We start from the raw sequence: 13,594 nt of genomic DNA, 5'->3' as shown, positions 1-13,594 counted from the left end.
GGATTTCAGGCTGCCGTGACCTGAAGTCTTAAGTTGGGATTGTCTAAGAGAATACTGAATTCTCTCAGAAATCAGCTAATAGCTCCCTCTTTGTTCCAGTAAAGAAAAGATGTGAGGAGGGACGTACACAGTGGTGGATTGCCGCAGGGTAACCTCAGCTTCCTGAAGCCTGTCTCATGTAGCTGTTACAGCTGGAAGGAAAGGGAGCCACCCCTTAACAGTCTATACTAGTTGTTTTGAGAAGTAGGCAGGGGGTCATTCCCCAGAGCTTGAATTAACACCGCACCCACCGCCCCCCCCCCCCCCCCCCCTCAGGCCTTGTCTCTCCCGGACATACAATTTGAAAGGTTAGGCTGAGGCTAACTTTGTTTTTATTGTTTCAAAGGCTGTCTGGTACTCTTTAGTCTAAGTAAGGGACTCAAGATCATGTCCCTTTAAAGCCTCCTAGAAGAGTTTTCCTCTGAGCCCATAGTTTGGGATCCAAATGTGACAGAACCTTGCCATTCCCAGGAAGACCCTCAGGTGCCCGTGGGTCTTGGGTGTTCTTAAGTCTGAACTGCCTGTTGTCTATTGGGCAAAAGATCCCACTGTCCTTAGGAAAGGAAAAAGCCTGGATAGATGACTTATTGCTGACATGTCTGGGCCTCTTTCTGGGAGACCTTATATCCAGAATTGGCCAAATAGTTCAGAGTTCTGATCGTGTTTTGTAGACTTTTCTCATATGTAGAGCTCGCTCTGAGCAAATTGTCCACATACTGGAGTAAGAGTCCTTTGTCTAATATTAAGTTTCTAAGGTCCCTAGCCAAGGTTTCCCCAAAGTAGTGTTACCCAGTGAATTGGGTCCTGCTGTTCACTCCTTACAAAATCAATGCCCGCAAATGTCAGTGGAGAGAAAAGATGCTTTTAATCAGAATGGCAGAAATCTGGGGAGAAGGTGGACTCAGCGTCCCTGGGAAGCCACTTCCGAAGATTCCCTTCAACCCTGAAAGTTTTGAAAGGGAAACAGAAGTAATCTCAGTTCATCTCTGAGATAGGGAGTGAGAGTCGTGGCCATTCTCCACCGTGTGCAGGCTTGTGGACTCCTCATGATCTTCCCCTCGATGTTACTCTTGTTCACACAGTGTGTTCAGACTACTGAAGGGGAAGCTAGAGAAGAGATCTGGTCACCTGTTAACTACTTATTCTTCATGTCTACTGCTTTGATTTATGGAAAGAACCAACAAATTAGGCAAGGATTGTGAGATTACAAGATTTGAAAAGTATGCTTGGGTTGGAGTTGAGAACATGGGGGTACCTGTGAAAGTGAGTTACAATATAGCTTTGCTAAGGAGACAAGGACAGGGGCTTCCTCCTGAGGGCAGTTTCCTGCAAAGAGCTGCTTCCAGTAGGGGAATTCTTAAATCCTTGATGGAGGTCCGTCCAAGCACACTGTTGAATTACCTCTGTTTCTGGGCCCTGCCATGTAAAAGCAAATAGCTTAGGGGAGAAAGAGCTCCATCTACTTTTCTGGGGTTTCCATGAGCGCCATCTGTAGGCTCAAAGCATGCTCTGGTGGGTGGGCCCCTGATGTCAAGCTGTTCTGGCAAAAATGTTACTTGAGCTTTTAACTTACAAAGGAGATTCTGTCCCCAAAGAGGGATTGGACACTCTGGCATATCCTAAGAAACTGTGTTCAGCGGGGTCCCCTAGTTGACATTCTGGAGATTGTAAGAACGAATGATTTTGTGCTTCTTCAGGGACTCCTGTAACTGGGGTGAATTGAGATGTTTTCTGTGTGAGTTTGGTGCTTACCACAGACTGTTGTGCCGTATCTATTAGAAAGTCAATCAACTTGTTCCCCACCATCGAAGTAGCCCGGGGCTCCTGTGGGGAAATTGGAATTGCATGCATTCATCCATGCTGACTCTAGTTAAAGGGAGCCCCCTAGATCTCTGGGTTTACCTTGAGTGTTCCTCTCTTTCGACCATACAAGAGGCTCCTGGCTTCCTTGTATTGTTTTTATTCCTATGTTTTCAGTTCAGTTCAGTTCAGCCACTCAGTTGTGTTTGACTCTTTGGGATCCCATGAATCGCAGCACACCAGGCCTCCCTGTCCATCACCAACTCCCGGAGTTCACTCAAACTCATCTCCATCAAGTCGGTGATGCCATCCAGCCATCACATCCTCTGTCGTCCCCTTCTCCTGCCCCCAATCCCTCCCAGCATCAGAGTCTTTTCCAGTGAGTCAACTCTTCACATGAGGTGGCCAAAGTATTGGAGTTTCAGCTTTAGCATCAGTCCTTCCAATGAACACTCAGGACTGGTCTCCTTTAGAATGGACTGGTTGGATCTCCTTGCAGTCCAAGAGAGTCTCAAGAGTCTTCTCCAACACCACAGTTCAAAAGCATCAATTCTTTGGCGCTCAGCTTTCTTTACAGTCCAACTCTCAAATCCATACATGACCACAGGAAAAACCATAGCCTTGACTAGACGGACCTTTGTTGGCAAAGTAATGTCTCTGCTTTTGAATATGCTATCTCCATTGGTCATAACTTTCCTTCCAAGGAGTAAGCGTCTTTTAATTTCATGGCTGCAATCACCATCTGCAGTGATTTTGGAGCCCAAAAAAATAAAGTCTGACACTGTTTCCACTGTTTCCCCATCTATTTGCCATGAAGTGATGGGACCAGATACCATGATCTTAGTTTTCTGAATGTTAAGCTTTAGGCCAACTTTTTCACTCTCCTCTTTCACTTTCATCAAGAGGGTCTTTAGTTCCTCTTCACTTTCTGCCATAAGGGTGGTGTCATCTGCATATCTGAGATTATTGATGTTTCTCCCAGCAATCTTGATTCCAGCTTGTGCTTCTTCCAGCCCAGCATTTCTCATGATGTACTGTGCATATAAGTTAAATAAGCACGGTGACAATATACAGCCTTGACGTACTCCTTTTCCTATTTGGAACCAGTCTGTTGTTCCATGTCCAGTTTTAACTGTTGCTTCCTGACCTGCATATAGGTTTTTCAAGAGGCAGGTCAGGTGGTCTGGTATTCCCATCTCTTTCAGAATTTTCCAGTTTATTGTGATCCACACAGTCAAAGGCTTTGGCATAGTCAATAAAGCAGAAATAGATGTTTTTCTGGAACTCTCTTGCTTTTTCGATGATCCAGCGGATGTTGGCAATACTATGTTTTAGCCCAGGGCAATCTTTTTTCCAGTTTCTTTCCTCCTTACAGTAAGTGCATCACTCCTTCCCCAGTGGTGACTTTTCTCTCTTCGGGTTACGCACTTTCCAGAATCCAACACTGCTGCCAGGAAAGTGGTGTTCCACTTTGCGTCTTCTTTCTTCTGTCATTGTTCCCTGTTGTTGAACATGTTAAAAGCAACATCTAGCAATTGAGAAGTGTTCATTCCAAACGCACCATCTGAATTTTGTAATTTTCTTCTTATATCTGGGATAGTTTGTTCAATGAAGGTCATATTTACTGTCCTGATATTCTCAGGGGCCTCAGGGTCTGTGTTCCTATAGCACCTATGAGCTTGATAAATTCTTTGACTTTGTATGCATGTGTGCCTGTGTTTGCGTGTATGCTTAGTCGTGTCTGATTTTTGCTACCCTAAGGACTGTAGCCCGCCAGAATTCTCTGGTCATGAGATTTCCCAGGCAAGAATACTGGAGTGGGTTGCCTTCCCTCCTCCAGAGGATCTTCCCAACCCAGGGATCGAATCTGCATCTCCTGTGTCTCCTGCATTGCAGGTGGATTCTTTACCAATTGAGCCATAACTCTGATGGAGCCTCATTAAGTTTTTGTTGTATCTCCTGAATTTTGTTTAAGCTCTTTTGCCTAGGACCTGCTAAGATACACTTTCTATAATGCTGTAGGTGTGGTATGCCTCCATTATTAGGATCCCAGTTAGGCTCAGCAATTCTGTTGTGTTGTACTCAGTCATGTCTGATTCTTTGGGACCCCATGTCCACCACCAGGCTCCTTTATTCATAGAATTTTGCAGGCAAGGCCTGGAGTTGGTTTCCATTTCCTCCTTCATGGGGACTTCCAACCCAGAGGTCGAACCCGAGTCTCCAACAATGGCATGTGGACTGAGCCACCTGGAAAGCCCCTAGGGTCAGCAATAGAAACTGCCAGATTTGCTTCTGAAGATCCATCTTCAGAAGCACACTAGATGGAGCTGGTGTGCTTCCTCTGTGAAAAGTGGAAGTGAAGTCACTCAGACGTGTCCGACTCTTTGTGACCCCAGGACTGTAGCCTGCCAGGCTCCTCAGTCCATGGAATTTTCCAGGTGTTTGAATCAGTTCTAATGAGGTGGATGTAACTGGAGCCTATTATACAGAGTGAAGTAAGTCAGAAAGAAAAACACCAATACAGTATATTAATGCATATATATGGAATTTAGAAAGATGGTAATGATGACCCTATATGCGAGACAGCAAAAGAGACACAGATTTAAAGAACAGTCTTTTGGACTCTGTGGGAGAAAGTGAGGGTGGGATGCTTTGAGAGAATAGCATTGAATCATGTATATTACCATATGTGAAACAGATCGTCAGTCCAGGTTCAATGCATGAGACAGGGTGCTCAGGGCTGGTGCACTGGGATGACCCTGAGGGATGGGATGGGGAGGAATGTGAGAGGGGGTTCAGGATGGAGAACACAGGTACACCCATGGCTGATTCATGTCAATGTATGACAAAAACCACCACAATATTGTAAAGTAATTAGCCTCCAATTAAAAAAAAAAAAAGAGTACTGGATTGAGTTGCCACGTCCTTCTTCAGTCATGTCTGAAGTCTTTGGCAGTCAAAGTCAACCCAGGGATTGAACCCAGGTCTCCTACATTGCAGGCAGACGCTTCACTGTCTGAGCCACCAGGGAAGCCTTCCTCTGTAGCCTTGTCAAAAGCCATCCTCCATTTATCCACCCTCCATTTATCCTCCATTTATTGCTGAGGAATTGATGCTTTTGAACTGTGGTGTTGGAGAAGACTCTTGAGAGTCCCTTGACTGCAAGGAGATCCAACCAGTCCATCCTAAAGGAGATCAGTCCTGACTGTTCATTGGAAGGACTGGTGCTGAAGCTGAAACTCCAATACTTTGGCCACCTGCTGTGAAGAACTGACTCATTGGAAAAGACCCTGATGCTGGGAAAGATTGAAGGTAGGAGAGCGGGATGACAGAGCGTGAGATGATGGACTTGAGTTTCAGCAAGCTTCGGGAGTTGGTGATGTACAGGGAAGCCTGGTGTGCTGCAGTGCATGGGGTTGCAAAGAGTTGGACACCACTGAGCGACTGAACTATTTAAATATTTATTCCCGGTAAGCATCCTACCCCTGGAGAAGGGAATTACAACCCAGTCCAGTATTTTTGCCAGGAGAATTCCAAGGACAGAGTAGTCTGGTGGGTTACAATACATAGGGTTGTAGGATTGCAAAGAGTCAGATAAGCTTGAAAGACTAATACACACAAGCTTTCTATTCAAGAAAGTATGAATGGCCACCCAGTTGGGAGGTTGAGTGGCAAAGACAGAAATAAAAAGTTCAGCCATGCAGGGTCCGCTCAGTAAGCAAGGTTATGGTCTCTCCAGTTAAGCACATCTTAAGAGAATGGATTGTGCATCCATAGAAACCCAGCTGGTTGGCCATTTGCAGTAACACTTCCCATGGAATAGCAGCACAAGGGAAACTGCCCAGCTCCAAGCTCATTCTCTTTGCCACACGATAGGCCAATAAATCAGGAGCCAGGTGTTGGGGCATGGAATAAGGGCTTTGTTCATAATGTCGGGATTCCGAGAAGATGGTGAGCCAGTGTCCTAGAAAAGCATCTTACCAGGGCCTGGAAGCTAGTTTCTTTTAAAGAACAAAGAAAGGGGCTGCTGCTACTGCTAAGTCACTTCAGTCGTGTCCGACTCTGTGCAACCCCACAGTCGGCAGCCCACCAGGCTCCCCCGTCCTGGGATTCTCCAGGCAAGAACACTGGAGTGGGTTGCCATTTCCTTCTCCAATGCATGAAAGTGAAAAGTGAAAGGGAAGTCGCCCAGTCGTGTCTGACTCTTAGCGACCCCATGGACTGCAGCCTACCAGGCTCCTCCGTTCATGAGATTTTCCAGGCAAGAGTACTGGAGTGGGGTGCCATTGCCTTCTCCAAAAGAAAGGGGAGGTGAGGATAAAAAGAGCATGGGTTGTTGCAAAGATCTCGTTTCAGCCAGACTGTGGGAGGGGATGTGTTAACTTTTTCTTTCCTGTAGCTATTCACAGGTGGGCTGGTTCAGGATGTTTCCTGGGAGCTTAACAAAGGTATTTTAGTTTAACATTCAGGCATGGGGGGACAGGGCTGGAGATAGGCCATTATGCGTATTTTCGGCAATAGGTGACATTCCTTTAGTGACTACCTTGTAAAAACAGTAGAAAGCAAAGGTTAAAAGAAACAAGGTTTCCCCAGGGGTCCAGTGGTTAAGACCGCATCTACCAATGCAGGGGACAGTTCGATCCCTGGCCAGGGGAAGATGGCACATGCCTCAGGGCACTAATCCCTGCACCACAGCTCCTGAAACCCGTGTGCCTACAGAGCCTATGCTCTGCAACAAGGGAAGCCGCGGCAGTGAGATGCCTGTGCTCCGCAAGGAAGAGTAGCCCCTGCTCGCTGCAACTAGAGGAAGCCTATGTGCCTCAACAAAAAATGAGTGCAGCCAAAGTAAATAAATATTTTTTAAAAAAGAAAATAAAAATGTAATTTGAAGTCAGATTCATTCTTCCTTTCTTCCCTATAACAAGTCCTGATATAAAGTAGGGCACATGAGATAAAGCCAGGCTCCTGGCGGAAAGCAGGGTCAGAATATTTTAGTCAGGATGGGAGAGAGAAAGCCAGATCGCTGGCTGAAAAGTTCGAAAACCTGAGTTCAGGCCAGTTAGGGGAAGGTCCCTAAAGCAGGGTCAGGTGAGGTAAAGCAAGGTCTGCATATGTAAAGCTGGAAATTGGTATAGACCAAGGTAAAGCTAGGCCAAGTAATGTAAAGACAGGGAATGTAAATGAAGCCTCAACAGTGCCGTAAAGCACTGAAGAGTGGCGCGAACCCTGGGAAAGGTCAGGTGCCATAAGCGCAGCAAGATGACTTAAAGCAGGTCTACATGAGGTAAGTGCCAGGAAACTGAGGTAAAAAGCCTTGGGACCATCACAGTTCCAGGTGTGTTCCATAAAGCCCGGCACGTGGCTGTTCAGCCTGAGGGTGTGAACCAAAGATGGGAATGTGAAGTAAAGCTGGGGGCACCTGAAATAAAGCCGGAAACCTGAGGTAAGGGCTGGGTGCGTGATGCAAAGTCGGTCACCTGACCTAAAGCCCGGAGATAAACGTCCAGCCAGACTCTTCAGTCAGAAAGTAAACCTCATTGATTTCATTCTAGGATCTGGCTCCATTCTCTTGGATGCTGTGCCTTGTGCAAACTTGTTAAAAGCCTCTAGGATCTGTGCATCATCTGTGTAATAATGATACAGTGTTGGTGGCGATGCCAGCAACGTCACTGATAAAACACACTTCATGAGTTCTGCATTAGAAAGATATATCCTTCAGTGTTTCCTCCTACTTGCAGCCCCACAACCCTCTATCCCCCCATTCACCCCAGTCTCCTGGTTCTGTTGAAATAGCAAGACTCCTCTCTTCCCACAGAAGCCGCTCTGTCCCATTTAATGCCTTTTCTTCTCCTAGATGATCAAAAGCTTTGGGAGGACATTTGCTATCTTCTAATTAGCTGCGTCGTTGATTGTGACAACAGCCATGAGGCCAGAGCCCCAAGCAAATATTTCCTCACGTGGGCTTCGGGACCCATGCCGACCTCCTTGTCTTGCACAACTATCTCTAGTTGGGGCCCGTACATGCGTCTGGTCACACAGAACCACCCATGTAGGGTCTAATGCCCTCTGTGTTGTCCCCGGGACCCTGAGCTGAAAAACTAGGAGTTCTAGGGGATTCTTTACCTGCCTGAGCATCCTCTGAGCTTATAGAATTGGCCTCTATGAATTACAGTATATCCTTTTACAGAGGCATCTGGACCTGTTCTGGCTCTAATAGTGTGCCGTGTGCTTCCCCAAAGTTATAGGTATAGCAAGTTATCTGAATCTTTGTACTTGGGCTCTGGTGGTGGCTCAGATGGTAAAGAATCTGCTTGCAGGAGACCCGGGTTCAATCCCTGGGTTGGGGAAGATCCCCTAGAGGCTACCCTCCAGGAAATGGCTGACCACTCCAGTTTTCTTGCCACGTGGATTCCTGGATGGTGCTGCTTTTTGAGCAAAACCAGGCTTCCTAGTAGACTGCAGGGAGGATAAAACCGCATCACAAGCAGCCCCAAAGCTGAGCCTATGGCTCCAGGACTGTGGCTTGCTTTCCCTCCGTGTTCCCTGCTGCTTCTCCGTGGTCCTTGTTCTCCGCGTTCTCTCCTTCCTGCCTTCGCTCCCTGACCCTGTGCTCCTTCCTCCTCCTCAATGTCTGTTCCTGTTGCCACTCTGCTTTTTGATCCCACTGCTCTTCTCTGTGTGATCTGTTGTCTGTTTTTTCTTCCCTTTCCTTTCCACCTCACTCTCATCCGGTCTCCATCTCTCTGTTCTGTGACTTTACCAAGAACCAAGACTCCGTTTCTTCTTCTCAAATATTTGATTCACTTTGTTTCTCTGTTTGGGGTAGCCTCCTGTAATGGAGAGCAGACAGAGACTTTGTTGTCTTTTGACCTTCAGAGATAGATTTCCAAAACAGACACGGGTTGCTGCTTCCCTGAATTCCTGTCCCGTGAAGAAGCCCCATTTGTCTGAAAACATTAAGTTCAGTCACTTATCCATGACCAGCTCCTGCTGCCCTCTCTACCTGTTAGAGATGAAACTTGTAGTCAATGAAACTATAAAGTGAGAGCCTCCTGCCTATCACTCCACATCACCTGACTAGTGAGTTGTCCTCATCTCTAGGCTCATGAGGGCTTCCGTGGTGGCTCAGATGATAAAGAATCTGCCTTCAGTGCAGCAGATCTGAATTCGATGCCTGGGTCAGGAAGATCCCCTGGGAAGGGAATGGCAACCCACTCCAGTATTCTTGCCTAGAGAATCCCATGGGCAGAGGAGCCTAGCAGACTACAGTCCATGGGGTCTCCAAGTCTTACTCTGCTGAGCAACTAAAACACACACACATCCCAGACAGATTCTTGCTAATCCCATCACTCCTCCTCGAAGCCCTCAAAGCTCAATAAGCACATGAATTTCCTATCTGCATTTGGGCATTTCTTTTATTACAGTTCATGGAGTTGTATGCTTACAATGTTCACAAATCAGTATGATAGAGTAAATAAGTACCCCAATTGTCATCTCCCCTCCGCCTCTTCATTCCGCTTACTTTACTGTTTGAATTCTTCCTCACCCACAAGTCACACTCCTGGCCCTGTTTTTTCCTCAGTCTCAGTACAGTTTGTGTCTCTACCCATATAAAACCTCACCAGATGCAGAACGCACTGGGGTAAGAAGCCTTATTACGTCTTGTGAACCTCTCTTAAAGACTGTGGAACCCAGGAATCATCTACGAGAGGGAGATAGGGCCTGTTTGGAGTGTTGAGTGTTATGTTTGACTGTTAAATCCCACAGGGTCTTAGCCACGTACCAGAGATGGTCTTGGAATGTGAGTGTGTGAATAGTAGGGTTGTGCCTCATGGATGCCTTTGGCAGCTTGACCCTTTTTCTCTGATGGGCCTGTAAGCTTGGCTCCCCATCCAAGTCAGGGGCAGGGCTATGGCTCATGGAGTAACGGACAAGTCTGTAGAGAAGGGCATGACACATGGGGAGAATGCCCTGTGTTGCCTGTTTCCTCCTCCTGTCTAGAATCTGGCTTTCCTCTGAATGGCCCAATTTCCCTCTTCCTGGTTTCCTGTTCTCAGAGCGCCTCTGTGGGGACCACATTGCTCAAAACAGGAAGCGCTCACATTGGGAGTTCAGGAGTAATACTGGCAGACTAGAGGAGCTAGACTGCCAAGCCCTATCTCTTCCAAAACACCCTGGGGACTTTGAGAGGCCCAGGGGTGTGCCTGATCAAATGGATTTAATTCTGAAGAGAGTGATCAACCTGCTGTGTACAGAGAAGGGCTTGGGGAATGGTAATGACCTGGGGTCACGGCCCAGGAGGAGAGCCCTGGAGGAGAACAGGGCCACCAGTGCCTGACCTGCTTGTGCTCTCCAGCCAAATGCTTGCTTGTTCCTGAGCCTTCCTAGGCCTGGAAGAAGCTAATGGTCTGGTTACGACCAGTATGTATCCAGAATTTATGAAGACATGGTAACTGCTTTCTGACCCCTAATTGCCCTCTCACTAAGTCCTTGATTCCACCTGCCCGTCTCCTTGCTTGACTTGTGCTCTCCTGTGACTCCTGGACATAGGGCCTTCAGGGTCAGGGGGACCTGAGACCTTTTAGGAAGCCAGCAAGCCATAGTGCAGACCAGACGAGCTAGTCAGGGCCTCAGAGGCTTAGATAAGAGGAAACCTGCTTCTTGAGGCATGGACTGGCCTTGCTAATGGCTCAGGTTTGGCCAACCCTGTAGTTTGGGGGTGGGAGTCATGAGCATCAAGCTTTGACTTGTGCTTGACCTTCCGATGAGGGCCTGACAGCTCTTGGGCATTCTTAGGATGAAGATGAAGTCATTAATGTTGCAGATAATTGGCCCAGCGGAGGACCTGAGAGTTTCATAACTGACCTTAGATCTCTGTGTGCCCTTCCACAAGGTCTAGCCAGGGCCTTGCCAAGACCCAGTGCGTGGCTGCATCAGTAGTGGAGTCCCTTCCATGAAACTGGATGGTTCATGAAATCAACATTTAAACGAATGAACTTATCCCACCTCCATGCCCCCACCAAAATACAAGGGCTTTAAAAAACAGCTCTGAGTGAATGAGTTTGGGTGAATTCCTGGAGCAGAACAAATTCTCTTGAAATAGTAAGACTCTGGGCTCCCACAAATTCCCTGTATTAATCACCTGTTCCTTCTTTAACAATTTACCACAACTTTCATAGCTTAAAACAATAAAGAGTTGTCTTATTACAGTTCTGTAGGTTAGAAATTCAACATGGATTTCATTCATCAGGCTACAAATCAAGATATCATTTGGTGTTCTTTTCTGGAGGTTTTGGAGGAGAACCTATTTTCTTGTTTTTTTTTTCTAGCTTCTGTGATCTTCCTGTAATCCTTGCATCATGATCCCCTGCCTCCAGCTCCACAGCTGGCACTGTTTCATCTCCCTTTGTAGCCACATTGATTTTCTGACTGAGAACCAGGAAAGGTTCTCTACTCTTCAAGATCTACACAATTAAATTGGGCCTACCGAGATAATCCAGAAGAACCGCCCCCCCCCCCCCAACTCAGTCCCATTAAATTTAATCACACCAACAAAGCCAGCCCCTTTTGCTATGTAAGGTAACATATTCACAGATTCTGGGGGTTAGGACACAGACATCTTTGTGGGGAGCATTATTCTGCCCACCTGCTATCGATTGAATTATAACATACACCCAAATCTGTCTGTCGAAGCCTTAACCCCCAGCATGATGGTATTTGGAGATGGAGGCCTTTGGGAGGTAATTAGGTTTAGACGGCTATAAGGATGGGTCTTCCTGATGGAATTAGTGGCCTCATAAGAGGATACCAGAGAGCTTGCTGTCTCTCCACCATGTGAAAATACAGAAAGAAAGGCAGTGGTCTGCAAGCCAGGAAGTGAGTCCTCACCAGAAACCAGATCTGACATCACCTTGATTTTGGACTTCCCAGGCTGCATCTCTGTGAGAAATAAACGCCTGCTGTTTAAGCCACCCAGTCTGTGCTGTTTCATTACAGCACCTCGAGCCATCGAAAACATTCCATACTCTTCAAGCCCATGCCTCAGTCCTGTTTTTTTATTTTAATTACAGATGATCAAGACAAGTGAAAGACTATTTGAGTTCATTTGTGTGACTTTTAAGGAGGCTAACTGTTTACATCAAAAGTGAACATTGCAGGAGAAATTGAACTTCTCAGGAGGCACTTGCCCTAGTTCTTCATAAAGGGTAAGCTGACTCTTGTCCAGGCTCCTACCGCTAACCCTTAGAATTCCTCAAAATTGTTCCCCACCCATCTTCCCAGGACCAAAGGTCCCCCTCCCTGCACATTATTCTTAATGAGCCTCCCAGGACTGATCAGCCACGTCCCTTCTAAACCTGCCCCAAGGTGCCCTGAGCCTCTGGAACAGACTACCTGGAAACCACATTGTGTTCTTTTCTGTGGGTATCTGCACACACCAAGGTGGCTCCAGGCTATGACTTCCGTTCCCACAAACCTTTCTGAATCATAAGGAATTAAGACTGAATATATGCAGCAGGAATTTCTGGGAAAGAGTTCTAGCTGGGTGCACCAACAAGTCACACTATGGGTCATCGAGAGAGATTGTGACTATGCTAGTTTATTGATTTACTTACTTTTAATATATTTATTTTAAATGGCAGGATAATTGCTTTCCAACATTGTGTTGGTTTCTGCCATACATGAGCATAAATCAGCCACAGATATACATATGTCTACTCCTGCGCTATGCTATTTTAGACTGTGTCATGGATGTGTTGAATATTACATGACATGGTTTTATTTATTTTACTGTGCTGAATTTGCTTTATTTTTTCCTTCCAACTGTTTTGAGATATAATTGATGTATAGCACAGTATAAAGGCTTCCCAGGTGGTGCTAGTGGTAAAGAATCTGCCTGCCAGTGCAGGAGATGCCTGAGATGAGGGTTTAATCCCTGGGTCAGGAAGATCCCCTGGAGGAGGAAATGGCAATCGACTCCAGTATTCTTGCCTGGAGAACCCCAGGGACAGAGGAGCCTCATGGGAAACAGTCCATAGGGTCGCATAGAGTCAGATATGACTGAAGTGACTTAGGACACAGGCACAGTATAGGTTTAAGAGGTATAGCATAATGATTTGACCTACATGCATCATGAAGTGATTACCACAATAACTTTAGCAAACATCCATCATTCCATATAGACAAAACTAAAGAAATAGAAAAAGAAATTTCCCTTGTGTTGAGAATTCTGAAGGTTTACTTAACAACAACCTTAATATATCACGTATATAAACACTGTATTTAATAGTGGTAATCATACTTGCTCATATTGTACATCATATCTCAGGTGTTTGTCTTATAACTGGAAGTTTGTGCTTTTGACGGCCTTCTTCCAATTTCCCCGTCCCCCAATGCCTATCTCTAGTAACCATAAATCTGGTCTCTCTTTCTATGAGTTTGTTTTTCTGTTTGGACATGATTCCTTTGAAAATCTTCCATTGTAGTAAGTGACCAACCTGTTTTGGTTAGGAGCACACATTCTGGCCTACTTTTAGGCACTGTGGCTCAGCTATGAAGTTAGCTTTCAAAGGCTTTGCAGTGTGATTCTTGTCTGCCTCACTTGTGTGCTTGCAGAGAACAATTGGAAACCTGTTTGGTTTCTGTATTGTAATTCACTTCTCAAACCTTCTTCTGTGTTGATTCTGGCCATTTTCGTACATATATTTCCTAAGGACATCAAATGTAGATTTACTGATTCCCTTTGTCCTGCACCATC

General features: G+C 46.1%; 1 long non-coding RNA gene across 2 annotated transcripts in view; it reads left to right on the top strand.

Annotated features, from left to right (window-relative positions):
- The first annotated feature begins 6,047 nt into the window (after positions 1-6,047).
- The window catches only part of LOC129632393 (uncharacterized), a 60,900-nt gene continuing 53,353 nt past the window's right edge, over positions 6,048-13,594 (top strand). Inside the window, exons 1-2 of one of the 2 annotated variants that reach the window (XR_008704494.1) lie at positions 6,048-7,123; positions 11,910-12,044. This is a non-coding gene — a long non-coding RNA (uncharacterized LOC129632393). The other variant, XR_008704493.1, reaches the window with a different exon arrangement.

This window comes from Bubalus kerabau, chromosome 17 (assembly GCF_029407905.1).
Source record: "Bubalus kerabau isolate K-KA32 ecotype Philippines breed swamp buffalo chromosome 17, PCC_UOA_SB_1v2, whole genome shotgun sequence".
NCBI lineage: Eukaryota > Metazoa > Chordata > Mammalia > Artiodactyla > Bovidae > Bubalus > Bubalus kerabau.
This window is presented reverse-complemented; position numbering and strand designations above follow the sequence as displayed.